Below are 10,158 nucleotides of genomic sequence, written 5' to 3' on the forward strand. Positions count from 1 at the left end.
CGTCTATTGTCTTTGATTCCCCCTATCCCACTCACTGGAATAGTTTCTATCATGATTTTAAGATATTTTTTGTTAGGAATTCCTGTCTTATCTTGAGCTCATCTTCCATTACAGATAGTCCTCAGTTAACAATGACAATTAGGACTGGAATTACTGTCACTAAGTGACATAGTTGTAATGTGCAATACCACTTGATCACATTACTTAACAATGGTAGTTCCAGTGCTTTACAGTTTCCATTGTTAAGAAAATCCCATGCTATTGCTAATATCTGTGAGAGATAATGCCTATGGAGGGGGAGTTGGTGCGATGGATTACAGTGAAGGAACAGTTTTGCAGGAAGGAAGGATCAACATTCCAGAAAGGTGGAGGAGAGACAAAAGGTAGAGACAGAGCAAGAGAGTTAGAACAGCCACTCCCTAGAATCCATTAGGGAGAGAATACTAAGAGTTTATTCTGGCAAGGTGCTGTCTATTGCATGTAAGCAAATAAAGAACTGAATTCTGCCTGGATTAGTCTACATCATTCTTGGGCTCGGCTAATAATGTCACATGGTCACATTTGCAATATCTGGCCAGCTTCCTTATATATATTCCTATAAGAAGCCACCAAAGAAGGTTGCAAATGGCAATCAAATGACTGCAGGGATGCTGTGACAATCAGCACATTGAGGAGTGGTTATAAATACAATTTATTCAGTGCCATGGCAAAGTCAATGGTCACTGAATGAGTAGTCACTAAGAACCACCTGTAATTATTGAGTTTATTACAAGCCAACGTATTCCAGAATTGATGGGAGTGAAAATGATTGAAAGGTCTACTTCCAACTGCTTTGGAGTGAATGGGATATGGATGAGTCCATGTGGAAGTGTTGTCTGAATACAGTAGGTTTGGCTAAAATGCCTTTCATCAACTGAGATCAGATCTGTAGTAGAACAAAATCATGAATGAAATAAGAAGAATAAGAATGGCATGTTCACGTTCATCACATATTCCATTTTAGATCAAAATTTACATTTTGATTGTTCCCCCTCTTTGAGCATGCTGACAAATTTTAAAGAACAGAGCTAAAGCTTCCTGATTAATTCATTATTTTTAATAACTGAATTTAAGAAAAAAGGTGATGGGATTTTTTTTTTAAAAAAGGTCCGTCCATCCTCCAACTCCATCTGGCACAGAATCCTCTATTTCAACACATTGCCCTCTTCTTTATAGAGTTCGGACTTCCCTGTGTATTCATAACTATAGGCAAGAAGGCAAAGGGCGGACCACAATTTGTGAGTAGAGCACTGTGTTGAATTTCATTTTATTTCTATAAAATATATAACTTACCCTTCTAATATATATGCATCATTCAATCTATTTGAAAGTTAACTCCATCTCCTCAGACATCATTTTGTACCTGCCTTTACCATCTCTCAGCTGCTAAAGTGTACTTGGATACACTTAGAGAAACTCAATGTTTAACTAAAAAATGCTTGAAGTGTAAAATTTGGGCATTTGTGCCAAAAATGTGACTCAAATATTTTATGTGGCTACTTCACATTAGCTGATGAATTCATCTGAGTACAGTACTGTGAACATTAGATGTTAGGTTGCTTGAAAACCACCGACAGAATTCAATCTGTCATGTGGACACAAAATATTCTAGGGTCAAACTAAACCTGGCATTAATTGCAAATATGCTCTTGCATGAAATGCAATTACGGTTAAAATGCTATTACATTAATAGAGTTATTGTGCACATTTTTAGGTAAATGACAGCTTACAGGAAAGCACAAGCAATCTTTCAATGTTAGGAGTGGAGTAGCTGAGGATCTACTCTCCAGAGCTGTTATTTGCATTTCTACAAATGCTGTCATTGATACTAGTGGAGACTTCTTTGAAGAACACCACTAGGTCACATTAATAAACATATTTACTACCCTCTTGAACCCTTCTTTGCATAGTTCTTTAATCATAATGGGCACTTTTCCTGTTTGAACCCAGAATGACCATCATTTTTAATGTGCTCAATAGAATTGGAAACTATGGTTAATTGTTGGTTTCATATTCCAGTTAGGTGCTGTTCTGCTGTCATCTCCCTGCTCATGCTGCTGAAATGACACCAACTTCTCCAAAGGCACAGAAACACAGAGTCAAATATTCATAGGGCAGAAGTAATCGTATTTTCCTCTTTGAATGTACAAAACAGGGAAGCCAGTGTTACTTATGTGGTATCAGTAGAGTGGGACTTAACCAGCAACAACATAACTTCACCAGAGTGCTCAGACAACAAGTTTGAATTTAGATAAAGCCATACCTGAGCTTTAATATTTAATAATAGCCACCCCAAACATAAAAAATATGCAGTTTGGTGAAAAGGTTTGGAGGGCCGAGGGTGGAAGTTATGCTCATGATCAGTGTTTTTCAACCTTATCCACTGTAAGATAGGCTTCAACTCCCAGAATTCCCCATTCATCTCCAAGTGATTAAGGCTGAGAAACACTGCTCAAGATCTTTCAGAAATACATATAATTCTGCAAAAGCCGTTCTGAACATAACATGCACAATCTATCTGCAAGACTCTGTGAGGAAGATATATAGGATATCTGGCACAAAGAGGATTTGAAAAGGTATTGAAAATAAGTAACTGTGGTGTTTAAGTAAAAGCTTCAGCTTTCCCAATTCACCAAAGTTACATCAACTAAACTCATTAGTGCTAGGAGCATATCAAGTTCCTTTTATGCCATTATGCTTTTATATCTTATTTACTGTTTTTCTTCCTTGTTAGGCCACATGCCAAGACTTTAAGAAAAGACAGCCGAGGCATGAGTAAGGAAATCCTATTTATAGTTTTTAATGTAGTCCTGCAATCACTAAAATAGTCTGATTGAGTGTTGCAGTGTAAATAGATACCACCTTCATTATAAATCACTGGTGCCCTTTCATGTGCGACATGATGTTTTAACAGTATTTTTAATAATAGTCATAGCAATATATATCACAATTAACCATTCTGATGATAGTTAGATAGAATGCAATGATATGTTGTATTGCATGTCTAACATAACACATCTTGTAATATATATATATATATATATATATATATATATATATTCCTCAAGAAGATGGGATCGCCAGTTCTTCACTGACTTTTCTCCCACGCTTTCTGCATTTACTGTATTTTTGTATTTTAATTATTTTTATAAAATCTGTGAGCCACCTCAATCGTGGATTGCAGAAGGGTAAATGTCCTGTTTTTGGCATCGGATGATTTGCCCATTAAATTTCTGCATGTGACAATGCTATGAAATGCTGAGGAGAAAGGCATACAGGTAGTCCTTGATTTACAACCACAATTGAACCCAACATTTCTGTTGTTAAGTGAAACATTTGTTGTGGCCAATTTTACAACCTTTCTTGCCACAGTTGTTAAGTGAATTACTGCAGTTGTTAAGTTAGTAACACTATAGTTAAGTGAATCTGGGTTCCCCATTGACTTTGCTTGTCAGAAGGAGGCAAAATGGAATCACATGATTCCAGGACACTGAAACCATCATAAATGTGAGACAGTTGTCAAGCGTCTGAATTTTAATCACATGACCTTGGGGATGCTGCAATGGTTGACTTTTATTATTTTTAAAACTGCATTTTTCAAACATCTTCTATAGGTATTCGATATCAATTTTCACTGTACCATGATGTGGGGTTAAATAAACCCCTAAATGTTTGATTATATGGTTATTTTATATTTCATTTTTTCTTTTAATCTAGTGAAGCCATGTTAGTTCCAAAACCATTTCTGTCCTTCAGTTCCCTTGAAAGCAGCCTGCATGTAAATAGCTTAGACACAGATTCAAGTGCTAATTGCTAGAACCATCCAGCTTTAAATATTGTGATTGAATTCAGTGCTCCCAGACAAACTCTCCAGCTAGCTGAAAAGTCAATTCCCTGTTACCTGTGTTCCAACAATTAAGGAATCTTAATTTGATTTGATTTTTCTCTGGGTTCTCATTGACAAAGAAAATGGAAGTCAGCATATCCTAAAAATGAGATACTAGAAAATTATGCAAGGTTTTTCAAATGTCCTTTCTGTTAAAGTTACCACAATTCACAGTAAGGACTTGATAACAGGAATCTTCCTTTGCCCTGGCATTCCTAGATTCTTGGATTTCTCTATGCATCTCTTACAAATATATGTTATTTTCTGTTCCCTTGTTCTGTAATTCTTTCTGCGTCTTTGGCTTCCAAAGAGACCATTCTACCTCCCAACTCTTGTACTATGAGTCTATGCGCTAAATCAAATGAATCTCTGCCTACAGGGTCGTTATTCAGAAGAACACAGTGGAACTTCAGATCGCGAATGCTTCTGTCCACGACCAAATCGGGTGACAACAATTTTGGGAAATTTTTGCATCTGGTCGTGAACACATCTTTGGGTAGCGACCAAACACAGCTGTGGCAATTTTCCCGGCCATGGCGATTTCCCCTTCCACACGATTTTTTTTTTTTCTGTCTCCACATGCATAGTCAATCTTGCTTCCGGTCATGACCAAATGGGTTGCGACTGAATTCCTGGAACAAATTATAGTCATGACCGGAGGTTCCACTGTTAATTATATGGGAATAGTAGTGTATTTGTTATGGTTCCTCCTTTTAAAAACTTGGTTAAGTTGGATGTGTTTGCCCTCAAGCAACTGGACCTATAATGATTGCATGACTGACTTGCATCATCAAATGAGTTTCATGCTGTCAAGGAAGCTGAGACTTATATAATTCAAGCTAAATAGAATGACATATCACTAAGATAAGACCTTAAGAAGAACATACAGTATGAGATGAAAATTCTAATCTAGCATTCTGTTAACTCAGTGACCAAGCAGGTGTCCCTGGAGAGCTTACACTAATACTATCCATTTCTACCACCCTAACCATAACATTGCTTCAGCATGTCCCACCTTATTTACCTTTTTCCTAAATCAAAGAGCTCTCCAATCCATATACTGTTAAAATCTCATGCCTGTAACCTTTAACTGGGTAAAACAGTGCATCATCAGGCAAAAATTTTTGAACCAAGATACCTCTCATAGGCTAATTTTCAGAATGCATCCAACATCCATGACTCTGGTGGAATTGAAATTTAGCTAATTTTATAGAACATTTTATAAAAATAATCAGAAAGGATTTAGTGATATAATACAAAATGTCATTAGACATTTCTGGTGGTCAACTTCTGATGTTTGATTGTGCTATACAGTCCAACAGGTTACTTTCAAGGCAGGTACATCTCTAAATATCTCCCTTAATGTTTAAGAATTTTACCAATACATTAGGAGCTGTGCCATTGTTGAAGGCATTGACCAATCTGGTAAGGAAAAATCTCTAAAACAATTACCAAAACAGGTAACAGCTAATCTAGTGTTATATATCTTCTTGATTATTTTGATTTCCCTTTACTAACACATCATTCTACTCTGGATCATAAAATCTACATTATTCCTGGTATGTGTACAAGAGCTGTTAAATGCAGCACTTGTTTATGGGCCTTCTCTGCATCAGAGACACATCCTGGAATCTATTCACCCTCAAATTTAGGAATCAGGGCCAGCTCTAGACAATTTGGGACTTTAGATATTCTGGTGCCTCTTATGGTTTGGCTGCTCTTATGATATTGTTAGGAATTTCAAAAAGATGCTGTTTTGATCCTTTTCTTTGAGATTTTAAAACTGTACTTACAATTTTCAGTTCAATTTTTTTTCCTTCTCTTGGATACTTTCCCCTTATTTATACTGCAAAAAAAGGGATTAATGTCATTGCCCAGAAGATCAGTGGTTGCCCTCTCCCCTCTTTGGAAGAGCTTTATAGCTCCCACTGCCTTAAGAAAGTTCAAAACATTCTCAAAGATCCATCTCATCCTGGGCACCCTTTTTTTTGAACTATTACCATCTGGCAGATGGTACAGAATAATAAAAACAAGGATAAATAGGCTGAAAAACAGTTTCTATCCCAGGGCATTAGCTCTTTTGAATTATGCTGTATAGTGCAGTGTTGGTGTGGTATCGGGGGTTTCCGGTTCAATGTGTGAAGGATGTGTGTTTGTGTTTATTTTCATGGTCATGGTCATGATGTGCACTGAAGATGGTGTTTGACTTCATTGTACGAGGTGCAATGACAATAAAGTAAACTAAACTAAAATTATATTTAATACTTGAGCAGGCATGCTGATTCATAAAAATGGACTTTTATTGCTTTTTCATTGCGTTTTTCAGAAATATTTTCAATGTTGATGTCCTTTAAAACTTGACACCCCTAAGCCAATGCCTATTCAACCTTAGCCTAGAATCAGCCTTGTTAGGATGTATCTGCTATTTTTTAGGCATTGATTGAAACCTTACATATTCTTCCCAGACCTTCCCAGTATGAAAGCTGAAAATATGTTTTTCTTCTTTACTGCCACCTTGATAAATGTTATTGGATATTATTTTGAAATGCTCTTTTCTACTATTTTAGTATTATTTTATTGGGCATTTTATTGTTTACTTTTTGCTGTTTTTAATTGGGTTGGGATACTGTGGTATATGAAGTCGGTAGCATATACATACATGTTTTCATTTGGAATAAAAATTCTGTTCATGGTAACACATAATGATTTAGCCTTCCATTGTTAGCCTGCCAAAATATTAAGAGATGCTAGTTACCTTCCCTTTGGGAATGTCTGACTTTGACAGAGTAACTCCACACTAGGGCTTTACACCAGTTCAAAACTAGTTCTAAACCTATATACTCATACTTGCATGGAGTTTGAATTGAGTCAGCCCACGTTTGGTCCTGCTGTGGTATATAGGTATGTAAAACTGCAACAAAGCTGGCATTTTAATGCCAGCACTTGCCTTTGCTGCTGAGCATTTGGGCAGAGGCTCTTCCTTGCCCTGCCCCTTGGCCTTAAGATAGCTCTTTTACTCCTTTCCTGCCTTCCCTGTGTGTGTGTGTTTGTGTTGTCTGTCTGTCTGTCTACATACACACGTATCACACATTCTGTTCCTCCAGACTGGTAGCAGTTTGAGTCACGGCACCAATTTTGATGTTCTTTAAATATTTATGTTGGTCAAGACAGAAGTTCTAACTGGCTATTAGTGTTTTCTCTCTCTCTTCTCAGGATTTCAAGTTTTTGGGGAATAAGAAGACAATTGAATGTCAGTTTCAGAATGCTTTGGGGAAATTGGGGAACTCCTGTGCTAAAAATAATCACAAGTCATTTGGGACTTGTGCTAATCAGGTAAACAAGACAGTACTGCACAGTTAACACTCACGTATATAATTTATTCTGCAACTTATTGTATTTTACATAACTTCTAATGCTCTTGGTGTGATCATTACAGAAATGTAGGTACTTCAGTTGGCCACAGAAACCTCATTGCTTTGCTCTGGTAATTTTATTCAGTATTCTTTCTCACTTTTGAATGTCATAAATTTACTTCATTTGCTGTGTGAAAATGATTTTACAGATTGAACACTACAGAAACTGCCACAACTATCAATCAGCTGAGGCAATTCACATATTAGAAAAGCTACTATACTTAACTTTTGGGCATTTTAGACTATGTTTCCATTTGTACCAAGTTGCATGGATTGGGCTAAGGGTTCATAGTACTCAGCAGAATTTTAAATTATTATGATTTTCTGCATTCACCTATGCTTAATAGCACCTACTGTGCAAGCCCTTTACATTGATTTATATTAAGGAGTCCTAAGTCCATTTGTGTTGTGTTTCCTTTTCTATATAGATCTCGATATTTGAAGATCTGATCATAGTTTCCTGTAACACAGCATTTGTTGAAGAGAGTAGACCTACAGATTCAAATTAGATTTCCAGACAGGATAATTTACTGACAAATATAGTCTGCTTAGATCTCTCCTTATCATTCTATTTCTTCAAAAACTTGACGTGAGGATCAGGGTATTGTGGAAGAAGAAATCTCTTCTAAATGGCTCTCAGGTTGAAAGGGAAAGCTCTGTATATCTTAGATACTATCTCTTCTTGAAGAAACATTAACCACTCCAAGTAAGCCACTATTGTTTAACTTTCCTATGGCCAGCATTCATAATGAAATAAAGTTGCAAAACTGTAATTATTGATAGTTGCTATACAGAAATAATAATGTGCAGTGATGAATAAGAAGTTTCAGTGCCTATCCTGGACCCAAATTTGTGATGTTTGCATTTATCAAGTCATATAAAAGTTGAAAAAATTGGCAAAACACATTAAAATTGAAATAAAGTGCTGTATAATTTTCTATTTAACTTCCTCATTTGTTACCTAAATTGTTCTCCTATCTTTGCTCACAAAATGACAGGATTAGTTGAGTTCCAGATGGAAGATATTTCTTTCTGCTTTCCTATTGCACTCATACATTAGCTGTTCATAGGCATTCAATTCACATTCAGTGAAATGTCCAAAGTTTAGTCAATTTGTTTTTTTCCCTCCTTGAATTTTTACAACCAGTTGAAATTGTGAAATGGATCCTAGTAATCTTTCAAGGTATTCTGAAAAATACTTTAAAAACTTAAGTTTTCTACAGTGCCATAAACAAATGAAATGCATGGATTCTTTTTAATTGAAGGGGATAAAGACTGAGTGATTAAACAAATAAAAATTGTATATTGGTTAAACAATTTGTCTGAAAGACAGACTGGAGTGGAAATGTTGTTGAGGAGAGAAGCCATGTAAAGATTGGCATTATGAAAAATAATGGGCTACCCAAAGATGACATAATATGCTTTCAGGAAAGAAAAGTCAAGGAAATATTTCTTCAAAATATTTATTCTTTCTTTTCAAGAAACAGATCATTCTGGGAGAACATGTAGCAATCTCATATGACATACTTGGATCTGAGCCCCTGAACCATCAACAAAATGGTTATGAAATGTGCAGTACAGTAAATGGAATGAAATTGGGCATGAGTTTAGTATACACAATCATTAGAGCCAACATGTTAATACTTCTCAGAGAAAAAAGGGAATAAAAGAATAAAGATGAGTCTTGTTAGCTTCCAGGAACAGCCATTTACTGATGGTTTCAGAGGGGGAGAAAAACAGGAGGAAGGAGCAGTAGACATAATGACTGGCTTTGCTTCATAATAATATGAGCTCTAGGAAGCAAATATTACAACTTGATTACCAATAACCCTTTGTTGTTTATAAGGAAAATGTTTCAGTATACCCCACTCCCCAAGAATACTGCATATGAAACTTCTGAGTTTTACTTTCAAAAATGTGGCCTAATTTTTTAAAATTCCTCGATCTGTAAACAGAGCATTGTTTTTGTCCCATTTAAATAATTAATGATACAATATTCTAGACAATCCATAACAATGGCTCATTAAAAGCTGATTTTTAAATCTATCTAAGCATTCCGGAAATATAAAGCTCAAAAGCTTTTGGCAACTCAAGCCACCAAAAATACTCAGCTGGAATTTCTAGTGAACCCAGAGGATTAAAATGGGTCTATCGGTGAACTAGTTTTGTCCTTCTTCCCATATTTTGTGAATTGCCATATTCTGAAAATTATAGTCATCAAAATGTCTTAAGCTCACTTGAGGCAATATTTTTAATAGTAAAGACTGCATTTAAAACACTGAGTGAGTCTTGGTGTAAGACAAGGGGGTATAAATTATAGGCAATATTTCATAGAATATGGTAATCAAAGCAGCACAAAATACTGTTGAAAATTATCCTTAACTCTGTATATAAGTATCAGTTAAAACCATAGTGTAAGGCCATATATCTGTAGATGAAACAAGCTCTACTTGACTCTCCTGAGAGGATGGAAGTGTAAGGATATGTTGGAATCTATTTCAAGGAGGAAATAATTGCACTTCCAAAGAGAAGTGGCAGTTAGTTTATCTCAGAAAACATGATAGCTAGCAGTTTCTATTTTATAAACAGAGAACAAAGTCTGCTATACTCAAATAATTTATCACTTAATGGTATGTTTCAAAGTAATTAGAGAATTGCAACTGAAGTGTTTTAAAGGACATGGAAGCATAATCATTAAAAGCCTAACCCTGATTCACTGCGAAGTAAAATGGGATTTCGTTATTCATTTCTGTAGAAAGAGGAAGTCCCTTTTGTTTCCAAAGAACCAACACACAGGACAGTATATGTGAAAAACTTTAC

Source organism: Pseudonaja textilis, chromosome 1 (genome assembly GCF_049901715.1).
Source record: "Pseudonaja textilis isolate UNSWEBS1 chromosome 1, rPseTex1.2, whole genome shotgun sequence".
Classification (NCBI taxonomy): domain Eukaryota; kingdom Metazoa; phylum Chordata; class Lepidosauria; order Squamata; family Elapidae; genus Pseudonaja; species Pseudonaja textilis.